We start from the raw sequence: 26,545 nt of genomic DNA on the forward strand, positions 1-26,545 counted from the left end.
TGGAGCCGGAGTGAACGAGACCATGGCTGATTGCGACCGATGCTGAGGAACGCACGGAGTAGACGCGGTCGGAGTCAGCGGGTTAGTAACGTTAAACACTGATTTGTGTGCATTGGCGCGTGATGTTTCAAGAGCCAAACACCGGTCTCTCAGCTCGGCTTGTCTCAATAAAAGGTCGTGGATCTGTTTCTCAACAGCTTCCAGCTCAGACTGCAGTGCGTGCAGCTCAAATGTGTCCTCACCTGCACCAAAAGGTAGACTACTTACATCTGATATATTCGCCATTTTAACAGATGGACAGTGAGTTAGCAACGAAGCTACCAGTGATGCTATCAATATTAATACTAATTTATGACTGAAGTCTTGGATATAATCCGTTTATTTTGAGGAATATTGAGGAGATTCCCCACTTCTATGTAAAGCGCTTTGAGGTCTCAGAAAAAGCGCTATATAAATGTAACAAATTATTATTATTATTATTTTATTTTTATTTATTTTATTTATTTTATTTTTATTTATTTTTTAGTGGTAGGGGTGTAGAGTAGACGCACGATAGGCGAAAAAAATAAAATAAATGTTTGTTTGTAAGTGAGTGTGGAGAAGACGCGTTCAGCCGTGATCCACTGGAGTAACCTATAAGAGTATCCGGAGTTGGATCACTAACTCGCTCTCCCAGTTTAAAACTAGATTAAAGTCGCATCTCTTCAGCCAGGCATTCATATAATCCCACAGTTCAAACTACAATCCGGCCTCTAGCTCATAAATGCCAGAGGAGAACTGGCCCCCGACTGAGCCTGGGTTCTCCCAAGGTTTTTTTCTCCATTAGGTCACCTGATGGAGTTTTAGGACACCATTAGGTCACTTGATGGAGTTTTTCGGTTCCTTGCCACTGTTGCCTTTGGCTTGCTCGATTGCAACCTGTCTTTTGAAAATCATATTTCATATGTTACAAAAACAGCCTTTTTCCACCTTAGAAACATTGCTAAGCTACGTAATATGCTGTCAGTCTCTGATGCAGAAAAGTTAGTTCATGCATTCATGACCTCGAGACTAGATTACTGTAATGCTTTATTAGCTGGTTGTCCTGCATCCTCAATAAACAAGCTACAGTTAGTCCAAAATGCAGCCGCTAGAGTTCTTACGAGATCAAGAAAATATGATCATATAACACCGATTTTATCATCACTGCATTGGTTACCTATAAAGTTCCGTATTAATTACAAGGTATTGCTACTGACTTATAAAGCCCTAAACGGCTTAGCTCCAGTCTATTTAACGGATCTTCTATCGCCCTATAATCCATCGCGCTCTTTAAGGTCACTAAATTCAAGGCTTTTGGTCATACCTAGGATATCCAGAACCACCAAAGGAGGGAGAGCATTTTCACATTTGGCTCCAAAACTCTGGAATAGTCTTCCTGATACTGTTCGTTGCTCAGACTCGCTCTCCCAGTTTAAAACTAGATTAAAGTCGCATCTCTTCAGCCAGGCATTCATATAATCTTACAGTTCAAACTACAATCCGGCCTCTAGCTCATAAATCCCAGAGGAGAACTGGCCCCCGACTGAGCCTGGGTTCTCCCAAGGTATTTTTTTTTTTCTCCATTATGTCACCTGATGGAGTTTTAGGACACCATTAGGTCACTTGATGGAGTTTTTCGGTTCCTTGCCACTGTTGCCTTTGGCTTGCTCAGTTGGGGATATTTTGGGGATATTTAATTTAATTTTAATTTTATCAATCAATAAATTCCTCTTGAAACTAACTTTGTTGTATTATTTTAATTTAATACTGTGAAGCTGCTTTGATACAATCTGTATTGTGAAAAGCGCTATACAAATATACTTGACTTGACTTGACTTGACTCGGGCCCTTAAGAGAGCAGCCAGAAAAATGGAGTGCAACTGGAGGAAAACTAAATTAGAGGTATTTCGCATTTCCTGGAAAAAGAGCTTGATTGCATACAGAGAGGCCTTAAAAGCTGCTAGATCTGCTTATTTTTCAAACCTATTAGAAGAAAATAAGCAAAACCCTAGGTATTTATTTGAAACAGTGGCTAAACTAACAAAAAATAAAGCTTCAAGCCCAGAAGTTTCCAAGCAGCACAGCAGTAATGACTTTAGGAACTTCTTCACTTACAAGATTGATAATATCAGGGAGAAAATTATAACTATGCAACCGTCTACTACAGTATCGCATCAGGCAGTGCATTGTAGTGTCCCTAAGGAAACATTTTATTCATTCATTGCTATAGAAGAGAAAAAAACGCAACTTGATCGTACAGAATTAGTCAATTACAGGCCGATCTCGAATCTACCTTTTCTCTCAAAGATACTAGAAAAGGCGGTATCCTCACAACTATGTTCCTTTTTAGAAAGAAATGATATCTGTGAGGATTTTCAGTCAGGATTTAGACCGTACCATAGTACTGAGACTGCTCTCATTAGAGTTACAAATGATTTGCTCTTATCATCCGATCGTGGTTGTATCTCTCTATTAGTGTTACTCGATCTTAGTGCTGCATTTGATACTATTGACCACAACATTCTTTTAAAGGGGACATATCATGCTAAATCCACTTTTTTAGCCCTTAAATGCATTTTGTTGTATATTTGGAGTGTTTAGAAGTACAGAAAAGTTGAAATTATTCTCTTCAGGTGCTTCGTTGATATCTTTATATTCTGTTTTGGTCATATTTTTCAACCTGTTCCGATTTTTCTGTTCTCTATGACGTTTTTTTTTACTATTATGTCACAGTATTTGCAGCGGAACTGCCAAATAAGGACATTGACTTCCGGCCCACCACTTCGAGCAATCCGCCATTTTTATTTCTCGCTGCAATTTTGTAGTCCAAGCTAAAGGATGCAGAAGTTACGAGAGGGTAAGTTAAAATGTTCGGTTGTTGGATATAGTAACCCGCACGCTTCATTACACCGTCTAATGTAGATGAACAGCACGCTTGTGACAGGGCGCATGTTTAAGTGAAAGAACGAGCAGAGAGAGAGACACGGCACTCTCTCTCTTCGGAGCCAGGCGAAAGTGTAAACAAGACTTCACCGTCTCCAAACTAGGCGCTGTCTTGCTCTCTCTCCCTCGCACATATTAATCAAAATAAATCAACACGGTGGTAAAAGGTCGGAAGACCAAAGTTTCATGTGTAAATACAGTAACACACCATTGCGATACATACATCCATATGAAGACGTTGTTCTGCAGGTTCGTCGTCTTCATTTTCATCTCGCTCCGGCTCCGACTCTGGCTCGAACATGTAAAGCTGGCTGGACAAGTCTTCCGTTGTTGACATTTTGTTAATAACGTGTGAATAAAACGTTTCTGTGCCGCTAGATAATCGTATATCTGCTATCAAACTACAAAAATGGCTGAACGGGGTGGAGTTGAACCGAGTGTCGCCTCTGCAACCTGGAAAGGGGGCGGGGTATGAAGTGTCTCAATTGTATTTAAAGAGACCGCACCAAAACGAGTTGCTCTCAGACGCACATCAGAAAAGGGGTAGAAAAGGGGCCTGTGGAGCTATAATAATGAGGAATTCAGACCCAAGCATTGCAGTTCCGCTTTATATAGACTACAAATGTATGATTTATATGTAAATAGACTCGAAAATGATGTTGGCATAATAATCCATGAGCGAGGGCCCCAAAATTGGTCTAATGTAAAATGTTTAATATACCCATACTATGTATTTGTGAGAGCCTTAAAGGTGATCTAAGTAACTTTTTTACCTTAACTGAACAGCTTCGGAGTCATTGGAATGGTTATATTACTTATTTCGGGCTGAATGGTGGTCGTTTCGCACCCCCCTGGTGCCCGTGAGCGGAAAATACGCACTTGCAACTTTGAGCCGGCGGGTCGCCGGCCGCCGCGTCAGGAAGTATCGCGTGATATCAGGTCTCGCGATGTAAACAATTGCTTTACGGCCAAAAGAAATCTGCTAAAATGCATTTCATTATTGCGCTCCCTCACGCTGTTTGAACCCGAATGAAGAAGACGTTTTAAAGAATGTCCCATCTGCTTTGATGTCGTTGATCTACTAGCCTCTGGTGTCTAAGAATCGCTAACGAGTTTTTACAACAGTGTTGTCAAATATCTATTCCGAAGCTGTGGGGGGAGCTCTAGAGAGAAACCTGCGAGTAAAAAGCGAGAAAACAGCAAAGAAATCCCGAAACTACTGAGCCCTGCTTTAAATTAGACTTGTGCAGCCAGCACAAGTCTTCAAAATAGAATAGAGTGAATAGAATGGACAAATAGGATGGAGACCTATTAGTTGTAAAAGTCAATAAAGAAACAGGTTGTAAAGTGAATATATTTAATCAAAGACTGGTTTGTATGTTGATGTCCATTATTTTATTATCTAATCATCATCATTTTCCATGTCGTCCTCGTCTTCATCTGAACTTTCTACACAGGTCACCTGGTTTTCACACTCTGTCAGTTTACACATGTCTGTACACCTGAGGCCATTTGCAAGACACATACATCGTGGGAGTGAAAAATGTTTTGTGCAGTTGCAGGCGAGTAGATCCAGGACAGCTTCAGGTGCTGGCTGGCCTTCCATCCAGTGCAGCACCAACTGTTCACCTTCCTCCTCTGTCTCCATCTTCCATCCTCTGCCAACAGGGCTTGGCACTTGTGGGTCCTTTTCTAAATATCTTTTCCAAATACCAGCCTGATAGTTAGCTCGCAGTGTGTGTTGCCTCAAGCTATCCTTGCACGGGGGGAATCGATGACTCTTGATTTCACCTTTCTTTGCACAGAAAAGGTGGTACCTGAGCTTGTTGATCATGGTGGTTGATGCTTTTGGGGCATAGAGGACACATGGAAATGCCTCCAGTTTGTTGCTCAGTTCTGGTGAGAGGTCCCATTCCTGGCCCAACTTCAAGAATGTGTCTTGTGTTTCTTTGTTGTTCATCAGGAGTGTAAGAGCCCTTGTCTTCCCTTTGCCTGCAAAAGCGCTTACAGTGTCACATCCTGTGTAGGCGTGCAACCCAATGAGAGCCCGACAAGTGTCCATGCCAACAGTGGCTGCAACCTTCCTGATAGCTACCAGCCTTGTACGGGTTCTTGTGCCACACTTCAGGAACAATGGGGCCTCAATCTAAAGACATGATAAAGACATCTGTGTCTTCTGAACAGATAACTATAGATTGGTATCCCTCTCTTGCGGCATGGAGAAGTAGTCGTCCATCTGCTTCTTCTTGTTGACATTGACAAATGTTACAGAATCACATATCAAGACAGTGAGGAGGTGTCAACTCTTCAATCACAGTTGCATATAGAATCTTCTCCTGTAGCTTTTCTCTGTATTCTGGCTTCCTCCATTCATTCACTATGAAGCTAATGAGACTAGTTTTGTTATTGACTTTGGTCTGGAAGTTCCTCCACTGCCTCACCATCTGTGTGCTTATGATATCCTGCAACTCATGACCAGTCTCTTCACCCCGTAGAGATCTTTCACTATTTTTGATTGAGTTCTGCTTGTATGTGTCGAACACAACATCTATTCTTCTACTCTGACTGCCTTCCCTCAGAGCCATACCCAGGATTGTTGTGGCATTATCTCTGAAAGTAACTTCATCACCTTTCACTCGTTGGACTAAGTTCATCCCATCAACCACTGTGGCAGAGTTTTCTGGGTGTTTTTCCTGTAGTGCTAAATTTTTCTGCAAGGCTGTGGCCATAGTAGCTTTGTTTTGTTTTTCTCAGCAATCCATCCGGTGTGGAGAGTGCCCAGGGCAATGGACCAAGAGGATGAGAAAGGATTTCCTCCATGTTAAGACTACGTACCGTTGCCATCACTATGATGCGTCCAAACAGAGACCTGTCTGCTTTCAAGATGACTGCCCTCCCACTTGATTTCACTTCTCTCTTCTTACACATATCACTGAATGTTTTCAGCTTGTTGGTTTTCATTAACCAACAAGAAGTTTATAACCTCTAAAAGGGTAAAGGGAAAAGGGGTATAGCACGTCAGAAATTAACATTCATTTTGTAATAGCTTTGTCCATCAGGGAGACAGAGACATCAAACCAGTGTCATTCAGTAAAGGGGGAAAGGGGACAACTTTCACAACTTTCACAACTTCCCCTTTTACCTCTACTGGCTGAAATGGGTATTGCATGTCTAAAATTAACTTTATTTTATGGCGCTTTTCCACTGCATGGCTCGGTTCGGCACGGTACGGTTCGGCGCGGAACAGTTCGGCTCGCTTCGCTTTTCCACTGCGTGGTACGACTCGGCTCGGTACGGCACAGTTCGGTTCGCTTTAGCTCGGTTGCTTTTCCACTGCAGTTAGTACCGCTTCAAAGTGGGTGGGACTGATCGTTATAGTTGCCGTCTCTACTGCCATGACATCATCATATTAAATGCGAATTTTTCATTCCGTGTTTCCCCATCCGCTCCTCTGCAACCAACGAGAGGAACGTCTGCACCTCGTCCACTGACCACGATTCAGCCATTTATTTTTTGAAGTTTATACTCTTTTTTTTTTTTAAGCAAATACTTTTAAAACAGGCGCTACAGCGTTGGCTGTTGTCTACTGGCTATTTAAATCTAGCGGGTTTAGTGTCTCGTGTCGTAAATACAATGACGCTGGTAGTGATGATTCTGTCTGACCAATCAGTGATCTGCAGTGTTTTCACGTCACATTTTAGTATCGGTACGGTACGCTTGGAACCTCAACAGAGGTGGTACCATTTAAAGCGAGCCGAAGCGAGCCGTACCGTACCGTACCATGCAGTGGAAATGCGCCATAAGTGAGCCGTACCGAACCGAGCCGTACCGTACCATGCAGTGGAAAAGCGCCAAAGCGTGCCGTACCGAACCGAGCCGTACCGTACCATGCAGTGGAAAAGCGCCATTAGTAATAGCTTTGTCCATCAGGGAGACAGAGACATCAAAGCATTCACATAATACTTACCTTTTATACTACAGTTGAATAAGATTGAATGCATTAATATTATGAACAGCAGCTATGCTAATTATTTCCCATCTGCTTTTCTGTCGTTATCTCGGGACGCTAGTCCCGAGGTAAATAGAGTTCGTCAGCTCCAGTTTGTATCCAGCCTCTCATGGAAACTTCAGATGCCCCAACACCCGTGAAGAGATGACTCGACGCCCGTGAAGAGACGACTCGACGACGGCGATATTTTATGCCCTAAATTAATACATGATTAACTAACTGTATTTTTCTATGTACATTTCTGAAATGCACTTTCTGTAAAGCTGCTTTGAAACAATATGTATTGTGAAAAGCGCTGTACAAATAAATTTGAATTGAATTGAATTGAATTTATTGCCATTTGCTTTCTTTCTTCATTGTCCCATTTCCTTAATGTGGCTTTACAATTGCTGCATATTGCTGATGTCTACAATCAAACAAAATTAACTTTACTGATACAAATCATTATAAGAATAATTATACATTCACATAACCATAAAGAAAATCTTTAACCAAATTAGTTATCAAATTAATATCAATACAAAAGGTTTAAATAAACTTACAAAGCATAGACACAGCAAGCAGAGGAGCAAACAGTCAGCACAAAGAGAGACACATTAGTGAGGCTGATTGGTAATTATCCTCAGGTGAAGAAAGTTCCAGGAAGTGGGCGTGTCTCCCAATAGAGTGACAGGAGAGTGACTAATTGGGATTTTTAACATAATATCTTTGTCCATCAGGGAGACAGAGACATCAAACCACTGTCATTTTGTAGAGGAGGACAGGGGACAACTTTCAAAACCTCTCCTTTTACCCCTACTGGCTGAAATGGGTATTGCATGTCTAAAATTAACTTTATTTTAGTAATAGCTTTTTTCATTGGGGAGACAGAGACATCAAACCACTGTCATTCAGTAAAGGAGGACGGGACAACTTTCACAATATCTCTTTTCACCACTACTTGTGTTTTTGTACAAATTGTACCTTATTTATATTACTATATGATCATTGATTTATATCAATGACAAAATTTGCTGAATTTTCCTGTTAATACCATAAAGCTGCTTTGAAACAATCTGAATTGTAAAAAGTGCCATATAAATAAAGGTGACTTGACTTGATATGAAATTAAAAATGAAAAAAAATTACCATATGTTGATAAAAAGTTCCGAAAATTATCCGGACAACAGCCATTTTGACAGAACTCATGTTTATGCAAAGACATAGGAGGAGATTGAACAAACTGATCAAACAAAATAAAACATTTAAAAAACATAAAAGAGTAAAACAATATTTTTTTACAGCGACAATTTCAAATGATTTTGTGGTTTTTACCTACAGAATACACACAACCACAGCGTTTTCTTACATTTTCGAATGTCTCTTTTTGGAATGTTGACACAGACAGAGTGGTACCACCTTTCACAGTTGCTGCACTGAATCTGGTGAGGGAAAATTGTGACAATTAAACTTTGTATACTTTTATATTAAATCGAACATATTAAGTTACAAATAAACTTTAATCGTTTTTTTATTTTATTTTTATCCTACATGAATAATAAAGTAATATTATTTTCAAAATGAAAACATCTTATTAAATAGTAATCCAATGTACAGTACAATAATGAAAATATTTGATCTTTATTTACTTATTAGAAAAGTACTACAGAGCTTTTGCTATAAAGTTATTTCAAAGTTAACTGCATAATAATTACATCATTATTTGCATGCTAATTATTTAAGTACTTTTAATAATTTAACACTTGATATCTATGTCTAATAGCTCATTTAATAAGAAAATGTACAAAGAAAAGGACACAAACCCATGTGCATGTCCAACAGGAGACTCTTGTCCACAAATGGAGCAATGATCCTTGGGGTTGAACACTGTAATTACATTTTCACAAATCAGTGCTCTATTTTAGCTGATTTTTAACAGACAGACAGACAGACAGACAGACAGACAGACTAGATAGATAGATAGATAGATAGATAGATAGATAGATAGATAGATAGATAGATAGATAGAAAAAAACAAATATGCTACAAAAAACGAATGCATCTTCTTTGGTGAATGTTCTAACATGTCCAATATGAATTGGCTATATAAATAAAAATAAAAAACGGCAGCCAATCAAATTTCTTCCAGTAAGTACATAAAACTGAAATGGCCTACAATTACCAGACAAGAAATAATCTTATATTATGGTAAAATTAATATTTGTACAAAGATTTCTGAAAACTGTAATAAGCTGTAATTCAGCTAGCTTTTTATTATTATTATTTTTGTACTCAGAAACGGTGAAAAAAAAATACACTTTATAGTAAGTATATATAGTAATAAAAGTGTTTCCAAATCAATTGGAAATTTTACAGTTAATTCATGGTTTATCTATTGTAGTGTCTTAACTGTTTATGTATAAATAGATTACTATATACAAATAGTGAGTTCTTCATTCTTTTTCAGGGTAGAAATCAAAATATTTGAATTAGGTCATATGTAAATACTAAGATGATGGTTTTTATTCTTTGTTAACAACATAAGTAAATAATTATCACTGTACATTAGCTCATGGAGAACTATGACAGTTACTTGTGGTTAATACATTCTTGACATACACTATGAGCTTTTGTTTATAGTTAAATTGTAGTTTATTTATTGTATTCTCTACATTGTTAATATATTAATAGGAGTTGTATACTGTGCAGAGTATGTTCTTTCCCATATCCCTAACTCTACCACTAAACCTAACTGATGTATTTTAATGTTATCTCAGGAGAATTAGTATCTATTTTTCCTTTCACATACTTTCCTTGCATTTGCATAGACATAAAAACATAAATTGTTAACACATTGAAAGGATTGCGTTATATACGTATAGTGAAGTGAAGTGAAGTGAAGTGAAGTGAAGTGAAGTGAAGCATGGTGATGGTCAATTATGGTAAACCATACTCGGAATTTGTGCTCTGCATTTATCCCATTCAAGTGCACACTGTATATACTGTATTTCTTTTCTAAATACTCCCTTCAGTGTGCCAATATATGGTTTTATGTCTATATGCTTCATGCATTTGTAACCATTTTAAGGACAACTAAGTTGTAGTGCAGTTAATGTCCTTTAAAGTTTTCGGATTTTCACCTAATCTGAAGTTGAGAACACTTTGCGGTTAATGAGTTTATTAAACTCAGAATTATCAAACTCTTCATATATGAGCTAATTAAATAAATGTAATTAAAACAATCTTGTTAATTGCAGTGACAAGGAATAAAATCACTATTTGTATATATCCTCTTCTTAATATATTAACAATGTACATAATGAAATATATAAAATGTGATTTAACTATATTTTGCAAATGATATGTATGTGCTGTACTACTATATTACTTATGACATTTTACCATGTTTAAAGTTTTATTACAACATCAACAATGACTGAGTAATGGGGTTGATTTGGATCCATTTAATCAACTTTGAGAAAATGTTTATGGCTTAGGTCTCTGATGACTAGACAGAGAATTTCTGCAAATACAAAAGGTTTTCAGTACGTTTGATGCTTGGACCCATTATAATAACCAATAAATATATAAACATTATGTTTTCAGTAGGCTACCATTGTAAAGCCAACATAATAATAAAAATCAAACTCACCACTCAAAAATGACTATAGATCAGTTTGTGGGAACCTTGGCTTTTCATGTCCATGTGTAGTAAAAGAGCACTCACACTCAGGGTTGGGGAGTAATACATGTAACGGCGTTATGTAATCAGGATACAAAAATCCAGTAACTGTAATTCGCTACAGTTACGTCAAAAAACGTAGCCTAGTAATCAGATTATAGTTACATTTTGAAAAAAAAAAAATTACTTTCAGGATTACAATGGTTTAATTTAAAACTTAATAAATCAGTATTTTGGCATAATAACACTGTATATTAAGCGCTGCTTGATTATACAGTAGTTCCTGTTTCTGTTGACAGTAATGACTCATGTGCGCTGGTGCATGCGCAAATAACAGCTGTCTACAATCTCCTCAGACGCTGAATGAATCACTGCTGCTAGTAGAAACGTTGCCCGCGGGACAAAAACGCTTTCAATTCATGGAAACTCCGCTGACATTTTGTTTTCAAAGAAGAAAATGCAAACAACATGGTTGTACCAAAATGTCCTTTCTTAATCTCTTCTCACTTAAAGGGATGTTCGCTGCCTAGGTAACGTAGGGTAACTCCCACTGCCAACGCCCCAAGTTTAGTCAGGCAAATTAAGAAAGATCACGGCTTTAGTCAACATGTAGCCTAGGCCTATTTTCAAATAAACTAATATTTAGATTGTGTAGAAATGTAAAATGTTGTGTTTTTTGTTTTTTCCTTGTTAAAAATAAAACAAAAATAATCTGTAATACCTTACAGTAGCCACTAGATGTCTGTATAGCCCTCTACATAAATATTCAGGGCTGTGTGTTCCCAAGTTGTGGAAATGAGACATGATTGCTTAGTTTTAATAGGTTTTTAGCTACAACATAGTTAATTACAGCTATAAGACGTTTTCTTAAATAGTTTATATTTTGCAAATATTTTACACAGGACCAAATTCTTAATAAATAAAAGGTTTTCAAAAAAATTATATTTCTTCTTGCTTGACTTTATTTATATATGTGACCTTGAAGTAATCCAAAAGTAATCAGATTACATTACTTTCATATTGTGGTACTTGTATTACGTTACTGAATACTTTTTTCATTAAGTAATTTGTAACTGTAACGGAATACATTTTTAAAGTAACCCTCCCAAGTCTGCTCACACTGAAGGATCAGTGCAAGATTCTCCTTAATTGTGTGCTTACCTGATGCTTCTAGGATTGTTACAGCCACCCCCTTACGCAGCTCTGACAGGAGACGCTTATGGGACGGTATCATTATTTCAGATGGTGTCACTGGAAAGGTATGGAGCTTATAATATGACAAAATGATTTGAATTTGAATTGTGTAAATTTGAATTATTTGCAAGTGTAATCTAACAAAATTGAATTTTAGGTGGTAGTTTAAATAGTTCTGAATTAGATTTTTTTTAAACGAATATTGAACATTTGAAATTTAACAAATTGAAATGTTTTTATGGCTGAATTGTATAGACATGTATTTTCAAACAGCTAGTTTTTTTGTTCTGAATTCGTATAGTGCAAATATTCAGTTTAAAAAAATACAGATTCAAATTTTCAAGATGAAGAAATTCGGAACTTCAAATTCAGTTTTCTAAAATTCAAGTTCAAAAATTCAAGTTCAAAAATTCAGATCTTACAGAAAGTAGGTCACAGGTCATCCACAGGGAAGAGTAAAGGATCTCAGATAAGTCGAACAGAGCATTTTGGCTGCACTGCAGTAGTTTTCTGCCGCAAACGCGGTGGTGGTTCAAGAGAATCCGTGTATCTTTCGTTCAGTCGTTTTTTTATTTAATATTAAGAGTAGAAAAATGAGAAAACAGCTTGAGTATTAGATTTCTTCTAATATTCTAGTAATAATAGTCCGCTGCAGCAGTTGCACGGAGCTTACAAAACGCGTGTATTGCAACTATAGGCTACATTTAATTTTCTCATCAAACAACTAGACTAGCGAATGGCTCGGCACAACAGAAGAGCTTAGACAGGGCTTTCTCTCTGTGTAGACCAGCAGTTGGTCTGAATTTGCTATAACCTATAGCCTATTTTCTCGACTGTATAGGCTAAGTCACGTTTTATCATGAAACACGCTGTGATTTATTCCAAAGTGACTCAGGCATATATAATGCATTTAACGTTAAATAATCTAAATGTTGACTTTCAAAAGTAGGCGCGCCAAGAAGGCTATTCTCTGTATTTTGGTTCATTTTTGGTGAGCGCCAGAAAGATCTAAAGAGACCGAGACGCGCTAAAGCAGCGCATCATGTTGTTTTATTTATTTTTCAATGACATGATATTTTGCAGTCATTTTGAATGTACACAAATAAAAATATACATTTTACTGTTTCGGATGATGTCATATTATCTGTATGACTAAATAACAGAGTATTAAGTTATTTCCCAGCAGTGGAACAAATCCAAGTGATGGCGCTCGCGCATCGCGCTCTCACACAACATAGCCTATAGTATCAGTTCTGGCGTTGCTTCATATCGCAGACTGTTCATTATCAAAATGAAACACAGTCAACCAAACATATAAAAAGTTATTCTGCATAATTTAATTGGTCTGTTGTACAATATAAAGGGCAAGCTGTGCCACACACAGTCCTACTCCAAACATTTCCCTTGCTGTGAAGACGCTGATTTAGCCTACGTGTATTTTGGGACTCGACTGAAGTATGAAGCCTTCTTTATATTAATAGTTAGCATCCACATGTTACATTGCAATGAAAACTTTTGACTGAATGAGAGATGCGCGACCGTTTCGATTTAAATAAATTTGTTTAGGCTTGGCGTTTATAAAGGGCACAAAGATGTACTCCGGTACGAACTAAGAGCGCGGGTCTTTTGCCCCCTGGTTGCGTGGGCTTAACTGGGGCTACACAGATTTTTGACGGGGCTTTAGCGCCCCCTAGCCCCGGTGTAGCGCCGTGCTTGAATTGAACCCTAAATTAACGAGAGCCTAGACCACTATATTTAGACCGTAGCCTACGTTCAAAATTAACGTATCTCTTTCTTTCTCATTTTTTTTTGCGTCCTCATCCCGAGTTAAACAGAGACAATTATCCCAAAATAAACGATAGTAATGGTTTACGATCTATGCACCAAGTGTAGGCTATCCGTAGTGGCCATAAGTTTTAAGGAGCACAGATATTGGCTTGGAACAGAATTATAGGGGTTTCTTTTTGTTATTAAAAACAAACAAGCAAGCCCACCGTATATTGCAGCCCACCCCAGGTGAGAAAAACTAGGCTAACACAAACATAACGTAACGCATTACTTTCCATAAAAAGTGGCAACTAGCCTACTTACTTTTTAGGGAGTAAAGCAACAAATACATTACTTTTAAAAGCAATTTTTTCCATCACTGACTATGTTTATGCCAGGTTGTCCAAGAAACATCCAATTAACCAACCAAGCATGTTCAAATAATGTCACTCTTGTAGAAATGTTGCTGCTCTGCTCTTAATATTAAGTTAATGTAAAAGTCTGCAAAAAAAAAGAAGAAGAGTCCTGATCTTCCTTCCACACACACACAAACACACACACACACACACACACACACACACACACACACACACACACACACACACACACACACACACACACACACACGCACACACGCACACACACACACACGCACACACACACACACACACGCACGCACGCACACACGCACGCACGCACGCACGCACGCACGCACGCACGCACGCACGCACGCACACACACACACACACACGTAAAAAAAAAATAACTAAAAAAATATGTTTTGCCGTTATTGGTTATTAGCATACTGTCTATTAGTCACCACGCGCCCCCTGCTGGCAGCAACTTTGCACACACAGCGCATGCGCCAATCGTCCACATAATATTTCAGGAAGTAGACGCACCGGTTCACACCCAAGCGGGAAGGAAGTCGACCGGAAGTTGAAGCCGGCCGCGTGCCACCATCTTGTAGCAGAACTTCACCTGCTGTTAGCATCCCATTGACTCCCATTCATTTTGGCGTCACTTTGACAGCGAATAACTTTACATCTGAGGCGTTTGAAGACTCCATTTGTCCATTATTTATTTCTAAAGAAACACGACAATGTATAAAATGCTCCATTACCATGTAGCTTACGTTATGGCCCAGTAAAAACAGTTTTTGTAAAAGTAGGCTAACGATTGCGTCATAACCACACGACTCTCTGTCGCACAGTAGAGAGATTACCGTATTGACGGGAGGAGAAGCTCGCGGGCAATCGGGGAGACGTGGAGGCAAAATGACAAAATAATTAATCAGAATACCTAGCAAAAGTTTCTCCTGCTCGTAGCTCATGGACACCTCCTACTCACGATCTCCGTCTCTGCAAGATTCGGAAGGGAATGCTTCAGATTTCCATGCCACAGCCACTAGAAGACAGACGGGTTGCTCACGTCACATCTACGTCGTCAAGCTTGGTTTGAGTCTGCGCGTCAGGAACGGAAGTCCTAAAAAATCGCTGAAAATGGGCTTCACTTGCCTCAATTGAGTTCCAATGAGATGACTCTGTCCATTTCTTATACTGTCTATGGTTCACACGTGTGAAGAAGGCAAAACATCGAACCGGATTTTACTATTTTGAAGCTGCGGATGTTTTTTATCTTGTAAGGGAGATGGCACATTTTTTGATAAGCACCCTATTGTCCCACTATCCCGATGACCCGATCCCGAGAGTTTGATCAATAATTTGTGCTGGGCAAGCTCATCACGCCCCGAAATAGAGGAGATTGAAGCTTTAACTGTTTTGATCAAGCAGCTTTCCAATAAATCACAAGAGGAGCGCTTTATTTGTAAGGTGAAGTCAGTTATATGGGATCAATGCATGCCGCTACTGAAAATTATCTCCAGTGCAGAAGATGGAGGTAAGGATCTGCTCAGCTCTGTCTGTGGACTCTTTGCAGTCTGTGTCAGTACCTGTCAGGCTGACGATGTACCTGAGCAGGTAAGTCATGGTCTTCTGCAAGTGCTGATGACGAGAGATGATGGCAACAATGAAACCGGCAGGTTAGACGTAGATGTTGCCATTGAAGTCACTGCAGTGCTGTTATCTAGCATCTCATATGACGGAGACATCATCTCCAGGACTCTATCCTGCACACTTTGCTGTGTCAAAGATCTATCTGACTCCATAGTTTCAAAAATCATAGTGCGGATCTGGTTCACCATACTCAAGTCCTGCCATAAAGAGGCTGAATCAGAGGTCCTACATCAGATATGGGAGGATTTGCTGTCTTGGCATCAGAGAGATCGGACAGAATCAGTGTCAGCTCGGGTTCTGTTGTGTCTCACTGCTCTCTCTGACCACCTCTACTCCCCGGAAACCTCTCAGGACCGGCCAGATCCTAGAAGATCTCAAAGGTTTTTTAGGGCAATTCAGGCCGGATTGACTCACAAGGACAGTGTGACCCGCAAACGGGCGCTTTACCTGCTCACCAGGTGTGTGGCACTGGCAGAGATCAAGAAAGAAGATGTGTTTACCAGCGTGGAACCCCACACAGGTAGGATGATCTTCAGGATCTGTCTGTGCAACATGTTCATGACTTCTAACGTTGTTCACACGTGTCTTGGATCTCTGCAGATGAAATCCTGTTCAGATGGATGCCAGAACAACAGCAGTTATTGAGAGAATTCTGGGAAGATTTTGCTCTAGTGTTAGAGACTCTAGAGGAGAATCAGGTAGGAATACTTTATTTAGAGTTTTAGAATCTTGAAACCCAAATGGCCTAAACTACCATACTAGTCATACTACTTCTGCCTATTTATATACGAAAAAAAAAAAGTAGGGCGGGAATTGATTTTGTCCGGTAATTGATTGGATGGTTGTGGTTTGCAATTTCTGTGATGTCATGTGAGTGACAGGCTGTCCCGCCCTCGTGGCTGTAAACACATCATCAGAGAAAAGAAAATATATTTTGATTATTTGATTCAAATTTCATATTAACTGGCCAACAAACTGAATATTTGTCGGATTATGGAAATTAAATATTTTTTAACTGCATTTTATGTTCACTTTAATAATTAGATTTTATGCTAATATATATTTAACCTCTCTATTTGTGTCTTATGCTGTTTATTTATCTTTTTTTTTAAAGATTCACGTGATTCGACCTGTACTCAACAGGATTGACGTGCTTGTTGAGACAGCGGCAAAAGATACAGTATTCAAGGTTTGTCATGTTTCTTACATGGCAGCACAATATTAGTTTTACTCTAATTTGTCTTAAATCTGTTCCCCGACTCTCTCCATAATCAGGTGGGCTGTTTTCTCCGTCCTGGCTGCTGTGTGTGTATCAGCGCATGTTTCACAGTGAGAACAAGGCAGTAATGAAAGAAGGAGTCAATCACCTGTTAGAGCTGAAAGCACTGCGTCGTTCTGCGTTTGCTTTGGCATTCTCACAGGTATCCATCCATCCTTGAATCTTAAAGGCATAGTTCACCCAAAAATAAAAATTCTTTCATTAATTACTCACTTTCATGTCGTTCCAAAACCGTGAGAAGATCTTCAGAAGATCTTTTTGATGAACTCTGAGAGCTTTCTGTCCTCTCCATTGACAGCTTTGCAACTACGACTTTGATGCTTCAAAAAGTTCATAAAGATATTGTAAAGTGTGGTTTAGTCAATATTTTCTTAAGAGACTCGATCGCTTTATATGATGAAGATTTATTTTAGTCTTTTATTCACATTTAAACATTGATTAGCGAACATAGAAGCTCAACCATACATGCTTGATGCGCGAGAACAAACCTCATTAGTTCTTGATAAAGCTCAAACGTGCTGCGTAACACGAGAATGAACCTCATTGGTTCTTGATAAAGCTCAAACGTGCTGCGTAACACGAGAATGAACCTCATTGGTTCTTGATAAAGCTCAAACGTGCTGCGTAACACGAGAATGAACCTCATTGGTTCTTAATAAAGCTCAAACGTGCTGCGTAACACGAGAATGAACCTCATTGGTTCTTGCTGAAGCTCAAATGTGCTGCGTAACTCGAGAATTAACCTCATTGGTTCTTGCGGAAGCTCAAACATGATGCGTAACACGAGAATGAACCTCATTGTTTCTCGCATGCCAAATGAACATATTTGAGCTTCCATTTACCACATTCTGATGTGTGATTTGGTGAATGTTTATTTGTCAGTACAAGTCTAAATTCAATCTGTTCATCATATAAAGCGATCATGTCTCTTCAGAAAATTTGGACTAAACCGCTCAATTCATATGGATTAGTTTAATGATCTCTTTATGAACTTTTTGAAGCGTCAAAGTGGTAGTTGTCAATAGAGGAACAGAAAGCTCTCAGATTGCATCAAAAAGATGAAGAAGAATGAAAATCTTACAGGTTTGGAACTGCATGATGGTAATTAATGAAAGAATTTCCTTTTTTTGGTCAACTATCCTTTTAACCCTGTAAAATCTGACTTGAATCTGAATTAATAGTCTGAAAAATAGTTTTTTTGAAATAGAACAGTATAGCATACCTTTAGACAATTTTTTTTTTTAAACTTTAAAAAAAGTTTACATATTGATTTTTTTTCTTTTCATATTTGATACATCAGACTTTTACATCAGGCTCATCTAGTATGATATGGGAGAATTTTGAGCTCACACTTGAGAAGGAAAAAAACATTGTGGGGGAAAACATTCAATTCAATGCAATGCATATACTTTCATTAAAAGACTGATGTATCATATTTGACTCACATTTTAGCATGATTTTTATCAAAATGATGCATGGATAATCATGCAAACCAAAGTTGCTTCAGTCAGTAAAATTCAGTCAATATTCAGTATATATTTAATATATCACTAACAATATAAAATAGGGGTGGAACGGTACACAGAAGTCACGGTTCGGTTCATACCTCGGTTCAGACATCACGGTTGGGTACGAGCTCGGTACAATGGAGGGAAAAGCAAAACAAAAATGCAGAAGGCTTGTGCATGTCTCAGGCTGTACCACCAAAGGAAAATAAATTACTTAAGCCTTGTATTTTTTAAATAAGTTTTATTAATAAAGTAAAGTCATAGAACCAGTTTATTTGTAGTGCACTGACAATAGTTTTATATAATTAGTTTATTAATTAAATTAATAAAAAGACCAAAAGACCTAGAGATATGTTTGGTAATTGTACCTGAATGAATTGAAAATTTCAGATTAATATATGTTTTCCTTCAAATTTTAATTAACAGTAACTTAAAACACACGGAGTATGTTTTTATGTTTCCACTGTTCGATCGCGCCCACGCCTCACACAGGCGCACACACACACACAAATATAAGTAAACACTTTGCGACTTTTCGATCGTGCCCGCGCCTCTCTCTCTCTCATTCATATATATATGAATATATATAGATTACAGGTGTCCCTAAAGAACCCGCGTATCTAACAGTAGTTCCGCATTACATTAATTAATTTGCACGCGAGTTTTATTTATTTTTATACCGTGTATTCTCCGTGTAAATTTAAGCACCGAATCATGACGCCCGTACCGTTTCAGTTCAATACAAATACATGTACCATTCCACCCCTAAAAGCTACTGGGGTGGACAAACCAGAAAGAATTAAACAATTTATCACTGATATGGAATAAGAAAGCATGATTACAAAGTCTAACATCAGCTTTTTTTGAACTGTCATTATGAAATGTATTATAATGTATAATTATAATTTTACAATAGCTCGAATTAATATGAAATAATGTTATAATATTTTCTAAATACTGTATGCGCTAAACAATGATGTACATTAAAAAAAACCTCCTGATTTAATTTTAATCTAATAGGCTCTATGCACACGGACATTCCCCGCTTCTGATTTGCAGACACACTGAGGGGGCGGGGCATTACGTAAACAACGACAAACGAAATGGCCAATCATTTCGCAAGAACGCGAGTATTTTGCATATGTCTCAGAATGCTTGTCACAACAGTAGTAAACCTTCTTAAAATGTACGTTTTTATTATTTATTTTTTATGTGCCCAAGATTTCTCATAAACAGCTCTGCGATATAACCTACCGTCATGCACATTGATAGCCAGTATCCGAACTATAAATATAGGTTGTCCGCACAGTTAAATTGTGATGTCTAGGCACTAAAAAAATCAAACCTGACAGTCTGTATATTGGAAAGACAAATTAATGAGTGTTTTTAATTTTTGTGTTTTATGCACTTACATTTATAAATGTTTTCAATTATTTAAAATATCTTTATGAACTGTCATAAAACGGATTTACTGTTAAAGGCATGAAATTAGGAGAGATCAACTGATCATCTGATCGTTTTTTTCACCTTGCCTGGGAAAACAAGCGGTGTTGCGAGGGCGTCGCTCTCTATTTGGGCGCACTTTTCGCACATCTACATTTTAAATAACGAACGTGAGAACGGCCCCTAAAGCAGCTCAGACGAAGTCGGTTATCGCCGATATGCAATATCATAGCAGCACCAAAGTAGAGTTAACATTAGGCAATTATTTCACAACCTTCATTATATGCACTTCGAAAAATTACCGAGGACCTCAATGGTGGGTCAACCCTGCCTACATCCGCTCTATAAAAGTCCTGCGATAGACAGTAATTCTATAAAGCTAAAAATGTATAAACTATCAATCATATGATAGAAGGTTAGAGGTAGATTGAGCACAAAAGGTTGTTCAGCAAAGTTTTGATAATGTTGATAATTTAGAGGCCTTAGAAACTCGCAAATCAAATATGATACAGAAGGCTTTATAGGTTTAGGATAGTGGGATCTTATGCCTTATGAGATAGTCATAACCCAGAAATATGTCACATTATGCAAGTAAAATAGTTTGTGAAAGCATTTATTGATAATGAATGTTTTTCTGGTTGTCAGTTTGTTATCGGCCCTCTCATGGATGTTCTTGCAGAGAGCGCCCTCTATCACAGGTAATTGTCCCCTGGTGTTAAAATTCATACTAGGTGAAGTTTTATTACATAAAACAATTAGTTTGGTCTCTATCTTTGAATGTTTTTAAGCTGTTTGTTTCCACAGGGCACCACAGCAGAACATCAGAGATTGTCCAGAGCTGGGAGTGAAACTCCAAATCTTTATGGTGAATTTCTTCAGCAGTTTGCCAGAAGAGAACAGAGGTAAAGAGGGTTTTGGTCTCTGTTTTAGGCTATTAAATAAATCCATCAGAAAGAGTTCAGGATATTTTGAGTTGGTCTAAATCCTGCAATTCCACATCCAGAAATAATTGCTGTTATTGTGTTCAGGTTCAGTGTTGCTGCAGCTCATTCAGCGTTTGGGTTCACGGCAATGGTGCGCAGTCCCGCTGCTCTTTCTGTCCCAGGCCCTGTCCTGTCTGTCCCCTTGTCCTTTACTGGGATCTGATGGACTCCACGCGTTCAGGTACAAACTACTAGCTGCTGGAATCATGAAATCCTGCAAATTGGAGAAATATAGAGAGAGTTAAAGGAAAGGTTCTCCCAAAAATGAAAAGTTAGACATCATTTACTCACCCTAATGTCGTTCCAAACCCGGTAGACTTCTGTTCATCTTGGAAACACAAATAAAGATATTTTTTAATGAAACCTGAGAGAGTTCTGGCACTCCATTCAAAGTCTATTCACCCAAAACTCTGATGATTCGAAACCTAAAATCGTACAATAAATACTTGTGAATCAAGAGTTTTAAACCAAGTCTTTTGAATAGACACGGCAGACTGTAACAAAAAAAGATGTTTGTAATTCACATGATCTGCTCATAGTATTTTCATGTTTGTGTTTTTTTCAGAGAAGTTCTGCGCTGTACTATGATCACTCACCAGGTTCTTTTGAGAGGAGCTTCACAGTGTTTTCTGCTCCATGCCGCTCTCTGCCTGACAGATGTGGTACTGTACAGTTGCATTTTTCCTTCAGATCCTTAACACAGGGGTTCCCAAACTTTTCCATGACAAGGCCCCCCAAATACCACTAGGTTCTGGCCAAGGCCCCCCTTTTGCAGGATGTGTTATTGAACCCATCGACAATACTATGGCAAATGTAGAAATAAATAAATAAAACATCTAGGTGAACATCAGATTATGTGATGGTGTTTGATACCAGCCAATCAGAAATATTATAGAGATGAACCGATTACAATTTTCAAGGCCAATTCCGATTTGTCATTGAGTTTGACCTGCCGATACAGATTTTAGCCGATTCTGATTTAATTTTTTCTAACCACTTTACAGCACACACAAATATTTATTTTCTATATATATATATATATATATTATAAAACACCACTTTTATCCAAACTGATTAATAAAAACAAGTTTAAATGGGTACATTTTCTATAAATATTTTTGAGTCTTCATTTTCTTGAAGCCTACTGAAGTTCTTGTTAAAACACACTATACATGCAAATTATGTGCATTTTTGGTACTTTTTGTGTGAAATCATATTTATTTTGTCCATCAAAAGTGTGCTTTCACTTTAATTGAGCGTGAGCAGCGCAGCAAAAATAGACTCGGCGCCGAAACCCTCCGGTTCACTGCTGCTCATGCGACGCTCCTGCTTGACGCTCACGCGCTGCTCCTACTCGCGGTGTGAATGCACTCACTGAACATGCACGGCGAAAAAAATTTGCGCTACTCACGCGCCGCTCGCGGTCTGAAACGGCCGTAATTCACAAGGTTTCCTACATGTGCGTTCTGTGTGCACGTGTGATGCTGATGTTGCGCGATGTTAATCATGCGGCGCCCGAGTGCATTTGAATCCATTATGTCAGACTGAAAATCACGTGAAAATCGGCCAATTCTGGTCACCAGCCGATCAATCAGTTAATCTCTAAAAGATTAGCATTAAAAGTATAATGTTCAGATAAGCTATGCAACAAATGATTAAAATGTTATTTTATAACAATACTCATATTAACACATTTTTTTTCCAACTTGCTGCGGCCCCCCTGGCGCCCCCTGGCGGCCCCCCAGGGGGCCGCGGCCCCCAGTTTGAAAACCCCTGCCTTAACACAGTTAAGTCTGATATTAAATAATAGTCAGAATTATCTCTTTAAATGGAGCAGCTTACCTTTAGACAACATTTTTTTATCATATTTGATTGTACATCTGGATTTTATGGCCCTGTAGTATGACACAGTGAGAATATGTAGTTCGCACCTAATTTTTATTTTTATTTAGGCCCAAAGTGAGCAGAAAAAATGCAATTAGGTACAGATGTTGTTATTCATATGTCCAAAATGTAAGATGAAATTCTGGTAGCATTTATGTAAATGTCTTCGTAAGATTATATTTAAATACTTAGTTTTATGCTTAAATTTTCATTGTAGGGGGCAAAACATGTAATGCAATGCAATATAATGATGATTGAGAGATACACATTTCTTAAAAGCCTGTTGAATCATATTTAATACTCACATATTATCATGTGACGTATATAAGTAATGCATTCATGGATAACCTGTGATGCGTGGATAATCAGTTGCTTCAGTCCAGTAAATGTTCATCTTGAAATATTACTAACATTATAAAGTTATCCGCAAGTTATTGTTTACTTTATAAAAATAATTTCACAGCAAAGCATATATTAATATTATAATTATTCTAAAAGTCCTTTTACTTGCTAAAAAGTAAAGTTTGATTATGTTGACAGTTTAGAGGCTTTAGAAATTCTCATATTAAATATAATACTATAAGCTTTATAGGGTTAGTAATAGTTGACTTGTTTTCATCATAAACTCACCCTCACTTTGTTCCAATCCCTTTCTTTTACCATACAATAGCTGAGGTGAGGCAACCTGACATTTAAATAACCCTGTACATCTTGTGCCTCCACATGTTGAAACATGGCTCATTGCCATTAGTTATGAAACATGCACACAACCTCCTTAATGTCATTTCTTAGCAAAGTCATTTAATAGTTAATTTAATGATCAAACAGAACAGATATCTGAATGATTTTCTTGTTTTGGCAGTCCACTGTGTCTCTAGATGAGATTTTTGGTTTCCTTGCACATTTTCGAGCTGATGAGAGTCTATGTCGGGGTACAGCACTTTGGGAGGAGGTAAACTCAAAGTCTAACTAAACCAGAATTTATAAGTCATGCACTAAATGCAAAGTATTTGTATCTTAACTAATATTCACAACGTACTAAAGCTCAAACTTTGCTCCCATCACAGCTGTGTAATTGGCTCCAGACTAATGAAGGCCGTTTTCTTCTGACTGACGGGGATTTAGGCTCTTCTGAACTTTGCACTGCAACTTCAGATTGTAAAAGTGTCTCTATATTCAGCTACGTCCAGCAGCGACTCAAGACCTTTCTCGCAGTTCCAGCCAACTCAGGTGAGAGACAGCACAACATTTTGGCCGAATAGGACATTTCTACATCGACATCCTTTGTCAATCCTGTAACAACATTCCTGTCTATGCTCATTCACACTAAAAGGATGACAACTATAACGATAACGGCACAGAGGACCGATATCCTATCTTCCAGAAAGCCGCTTCTCAGACTCCGTGTGGATGCCCTTCTTGCGTCAAAAAATGCTGGTCTTGGCGAGTATCCTAGTAAACATAGTCTGTTATATCTTAAGTGAGCAAATTGTTCACCTATAAAACGCAGGTGTAACAGTATTTTGGATCCTTGCAGCTCTTAAAGTGACAGCAGCTTAATAAACCAGTTGCTGTCTTTATTTAATGTTAATCAAACAACAAAGGACACAGAAATTCTCACTCATTGCTCTTCTTGACTGAATAACTTTTGTAACTTTAATAAGGATTAATCTATATTTAATTTATACAATGAAGACTATGCAGTGCTATTTTACATTTGATTATTCATTTTCTCTACATGAAAATTACTGTTAGACTTACCTGAAAAATATGAAAAGCTGTGTTTATTTTATTTGTATGTTTGTCTTTGTTCAATTGTATTTGTGCTAATAGTTTTTGCTGTAACAACCTTATTTATTAAGGTTATGGGTCCAAAACAACGAAGACTATAACTAGGCCTATTTGATTTATTTATTACTTTTTTGTGGTGGGGCCAGTAAAACATTATTTTTCAGCGCTGAGCCCTGAAATGACTTTTAATTTCATAATTTTCATCAACTTTTTTTCATTTCAGTGAACAATCCATAAATAAACCCATTGAAATGTCACATTTAGCAATGTCTTTAAAATAGTATGTTGTATATACAGTCAAACCGAAATTTATTCAGACACCTTCAACATTTCTCACATTATCACAGTTTATTCGCTATAGTTTAGAAAATGGAAATAAAATGTGAAAAGAACTCAGAGTTATCAAATCAGTTGATATTTCACTGGTTTTGGCCATCCTTCTGTTAGACTGTCTCACAAATAAATTATGTTTAATAGCTGCCAGCTGTTAAATTTAAGTACACAATTAGATAATACCAATTTAGCTCAACCAATTACCAAGCAATGCTTAATTTTGTTCAGTCGTGGTGTAAAAAGGTCACATTAGCAATTAAAGAAAAAACACTTAAGCAAAACATGGTCAGGTGAAAGTGTCTGAATCATTTTTGGTCCCACATTTTTATACATTTTACTGGTAGTCCACTGGTTGAAGAGTTTTTGGGTATAATATGTCACAGTTTACTTTATTTTGCGATCCTCACTTACATAAATGAACTATATTGTCCTGTACCCACTAGTAAAAAATATATATATATATATATATATATATATATATTCGAGTTTAGGCTGTACGTGAGTATAGTTTCTTCTCTTCTGGCAGATCAAAAAGGAAGTCTACCTGATCCAGCTGAGGCCGAGCTGCTGGCGCGGGCCGTACTGCTTACAGCAGACCTGCAGAAGACCAGGAATGAGGAACCTGGTCTAGAACTGCTTCTCCAGCCTCTACTGGATGTCTTACAGAGACTTAGCACTAATGTCTATCTGGTGCTTCACAAGACGGACAAGAGCCTGCAGTTACTCTTGAGCTTGCTGCGGCTGCATCGCAGACGCTCAGATACAGAGCAGGAGAATGGTGTGTGTTGTGTTTGAGAAAAGAAGACAAACATGCTGTGTTTGGACATGCTGAATGGAAGCTGATGTGTTTGGATGTTTGTAGAAGATGTTGTGGCTGTCGCTTTGAAGACGCACATGCTGTCGGTGGGGGATTCAGTGCAGGAGTTTCTGCTGAGGAGGTTGAGTGGGGAACTGAGGGAGGTGAGTGTTTTCACACAGTAACACACAGAATCCTACCGGGAAAAACTAAGCCTGGGTTGTCAAAACTGGTTTATTGCTGATCAAAGGTGGTGTACCAGCACTAATCAGCGGGTCGACCATGTCGAAACCTGTTCCATCAACCATTTAGACTAGCTGATGACCATCAATTTGAACCACCTAAAACCATGTAAAATAAACTACCATCCGGTTTAGCTGGATTTTCAGGGGATTTTTACACTGTTGTGTCTGTCTTCTCTCTCTAGTTATGTGATGTGGAGAGGTCTGAACTTTATCTCTCAGTATTAAGGGAGCTGGTTCTCACTTACTCCACTGTTTCGTGGTACGGCTCAAATCTGCAGCAGAACTACATCCCAAAACTCACCACTCACTGCTTGAGGATCCTCAATGAACCTTCTGAACAGGTGCAGCACAAACATATTAACTGTTAAATGTGTTCAACATTGATAACAAAAATAAATGTTTCTTGTACACCAAATCAGCATATAAGAATTTCTGTAGGATCATGTGACACTGAAGACTGGAGTAATGATGCTGAAAATTCAGCTTTGACCTCACAGGAATAAATGACATTTGAAATATGTCACAATATTACTGTTTTTACTGTACTTGTCTTGGTGAGCTTAAGAGACTTCTTTCAAAAACATAAAAAATCTTTCCAACCCTAAAATTATCCCTAAAATGCTCTTGTGTATATGCTCTATTTCCCTTCACTTTTAAGTCAAATATAAAGTTA

General features: G+C 38.0%; 1 pseudogene across 1 annotated transcript in view; it reads left to right on the plus strand.

Moving 5' to 3' along the window:
• The first annotated feature begins 15,147 nt into the window (after positions 1-15,147).
• The window catches only part of LOC309486907 (putative methyltransferase TARBP1), a 42,460-nt pseudogene continuing 31,062 nt past the window's right edge, over positions 15,148-26,545 (plus strand). Inside the window, exons 1-13 of the transcript XR_014211716.1 lie at positions 15,148-16,130; positions 16,211-16,308; positions 16,725-16,799; positions 16,886-17,031; positions 20,486-20,538; positions 20,645-20,742; positions 20,869-21,004; positions 21,389-21,485; positions 23,570-23,659; positions 23,775-23,937; positions 25,358-25,609; positions 25,694-25,791; positions 26,055-26,235. The product of XR_014211716.1 is annotated as a putative methyltransferase TARBP1 (transcript). The remainder of the gene's footprint in view (positions 16,131-16,210; positions 16,309-16,724; positions 16,800-16,885; positions 17,032-20,485; positions 20,539-20,644; positions 20,743-20,868; positions 21,005-21,388; positions 21,486-23,569; positions 23,660-23,774; positions 23,938-25,357; positions 25,610-25,693; positions 25,792-26,054; positions 26,236-26,545) is intronic.

This window comes from Leuciscus leuciscus (genome assembly GCF_965113295.1).
Source record: "Leuciscus leuciscus genome assembly, chromosome: 22".
In the NCBI taxonomy this organism is placed as follows: domain Eukaryota; kingdom Metazoa; phylum Chordata; class Actinopteri; order Cypriniformes; family Leuciscidae; genus Leuciscus; species Leuciscus leuciscus.